This window comes from Phaseolus vulgaris, chromosome 1 (genome assembly GCF_000499845.2).
Source record: "Phaseolus vulgaris cultivar G19833 chromosome 1, P. vulgaris v2.0, whole genome shotgun sequence".
NCBI classification, from domain to species: Eukaryota; Viridiplantae; Streptophyta; class Magnoliopsida; order Fabales; family Fabaceae; genus Phaseolus; species Phaseolus vulgaris.
In genome coordinates, this window is record NC_023759.2 from 28,436,644 (window position 1) to 28,439,339 (window position 2,696).

At 35.0% G+C, this 2,696-nt stretch overlaps 1 long non-coding RNA gene across 2 annotated transcripts; it reads left to right on the plus strand.

The window, feature by feature from the left end:
- The first annotated feature begins 961 nt into the window (after positions 1 to 961).
- Positions 962 to 2,451, plus strand: LOC137816134 (uncharacterized). Of its 2 annotated transcripts, none has more exons than XR_011081762.1 (4): positions 962 to 1,090; positions 1,240 to 1,376; positions 1,951 to 2,071; positions 2,255 to 2,449. It is a non-coding gene; the product is annotated as an uncharacterized lncRNA (long non-coding RNA). The 2 variants fall into 2 exon arrangements; XR_011081763.1 differs by having other exon boundaries at positions 972 to 1,072; positions 2,255 to 2,451.
- Positions 2,452 to 2,696: the final 245 nt, after the last annotated feature.

A 2,696-nucleotide genomic window follows, 5' to 3' on the forward strand; every position in this document is an offset into this window, starting at 1 on the left:
AAGTTATCTGATGATCATATTCTAAGGTGCTTCCTTGGTGGATTAAAGAAAGAAATCCAGATGATGGTAAGAATGTTCCGACCTAAGTCTCTACAACATGCGTTTACCTTGGCCAGGACGTATGAAAGAGCTCATTCAAGCAATTCGATGGCCAAATTCCACAGGGAGTCTTGGGTCCAGCACCAATGCCTATATCGTCGTCTGCTTCAATCAATGCGGCCCCTAAACTCAAACCAACACACCACTTACCATCGGAGTTCATAGTAGAACGTAGAGCCAAAGACCTTCGTTATTTTTGAGTTGAACCCTACTCAATTGAGCATAGTAGGGTACACAAGAAATTACAGCTTCACGTCATGGAGATGGAGGAAGATGACTCACATGATAGTCCTCCCAGTGATGTGACTGAATTATTGCAAAGGAAGGAGCCACAAATCTTAGTCAATGCACTAACCATAGTGGTTGGGTTCAAAACTATGAGAATAGCTAAATATCATAAAAAACGACCTTTACATATTCTCATTGATAGTGACAGCACTCATAATTTCTTAGATACCCAAATGGATAAAAAATACGGGTGCATAATTGATACGATTGCCCCTTTGAATGCCATGGTAAGCTGGACTCTACCACTAACCTTAAAACAATTAAGAGGGTTTTTGGGCTTAATTGGATATTATAGAAGATTTGTCCATGGGTATGACGTCATTGCTACACCCTTTACTGATATGCTTAAGAAGGATAATTTCATTTGAAAACGACATACCCATTGTTCCATTCTTGAGGGCAAAAATGTTGTTGTGGGGAGGGCATTGTTTTTGTAGAATCTTTGTTTTTCTGTATATATCGTTGCTCAATGAATTTATAAGAAATTTTCCATATAAGTCTTTTCCTCTTTTTCTACAAGTTGTTCATAGCATAGTTCATAAATACTAGTAATTAATCTTACATTGACGTATTAATTAATTTCTTTGTTTTTACATGCTTTATTGACGTGTTTTTTTGGTCATGTGGTGTATTCAATTTATTTTGTAGGTTGATGATTCCAAGTTTGCAAATCTAGCACATCAAGGTGTAGATTTTATATTAGGTATTGTTTTCATTTCACTAATGGAAAAGCTTTTCCTACCTTTCTTTATCTAATTAAGTAATTGAAAATACTATGTCTGCTTTTGTGACTATTTATGACGTTAGTTATAATTGTGGAACTAGACATTGAAACTTTTGGTTTTTGAATAGGGGAACTCAAGCAATTGAAAGCCTTACCAACCAATGGATTGAACTTGAAGGGTTATTCAGAATCCCCCATTTCCCCAGCTAGGTTCTTTGAAGTGGTTGCTAATGATTTGCTAACTCTCAATAAAAATCTTCAGTTGGTAAGTAATGCTTTTGGGATGGATGCTTTCTGGTGTTTTATCTAGTATGAAAGATTTATGATTGTTACTGTCTGTCTCATGAAGTCTTGTGTAGCTGTTCTATATATTGTGAGTGAGAGTGGCTTTAGCAGACCGAAAAAGTGTAGAATTTTTAAAGGAAGGAAACAAGGGGCATAAGCTTGAAAATGAAGTTCTTTAACTGTTCTGGGATTTGTTCTTGTTACCTTTATTGAATTCATTAATTTGGCTTTGTTTGGTATTTACATGTTTCTTTGTATCTAGATACCAATTTACAAATTGCAATGTTTTGGGATTAATGGTATTCAATTTTATTGATTTATTTATTGAGATAATTTTTTAAGACCATTCTAAATTGATTGTATTGTAGCATAAGTTACTACTCATTAGATTTTTTTGTTGTGTAAGAATGTTTATCCAGTCAATTTGTGCGAAGTCTTTATCATTCTCATTCCCTGTTGAACCTTCTTTCATTTAGCTTCTTTTGCTTGCAAATGGTGATAGTTTGATAGCTAACTTTTAATGTATCTGATAAAGATGCTTTGATGGACTGTAGGAGCAGAAAATCCAGTTTTATTGTCTGCAGCTGAACAAATTTTTAGTTCTGGTGGGAAGAGGATGAGACCAGCTCTGGTGTTCTTGGTGGCAAGGGCAACTACAGAGTTTCTTGACTTGAAGTAAGCACATAATTCTCTCTCTCTCAAAATCTATTTTTCTGTTTCTCTCCCCTCCCTCTCTCTCTCTCACACACAACATGTGCACATGTACACACATGCATATTCACACGTTCTTTGCTATAGCTAAAAATTCTATATGAAAATAAAAAGTTGAAAACTTCATGTTGAAATGGTTGACTCCAGGGAACTTACTGTTAAGCATCAACGTTTAGCGAGATAATTGAAATGATTCATACAAAAGGTCTTCAATTGGTTGAGCTCTTCTAATTAAGTGTGAAACTTGAAAGTGTGAGCCTTGGAACCTTGGAAAGGGTGCTTCCTCCCACCAAATATAACAGTTTTTTTTTTCAGCAAAGAACCAAATATAGCAGTTGTAAGTAAAAACCATTGGATTTGGTATTACTACAATTGATGAAAGAGGCCCAAGCCCATGATAGAAAAAGCCCAAGCCCAAATCCATATACAAGTTAAAGCTTCAGCTCAAACCTAACAAATAGAAGATTTGGACCAACTAAGCATCATTAAATGTTTTTTTTTTAATTATTTTTGAGTATTTTTAGTAGAACATAAAGGGTGCAAATGTATAAAGCTAAGTCACACATTCCATGTGACATAGAAAAAAGGT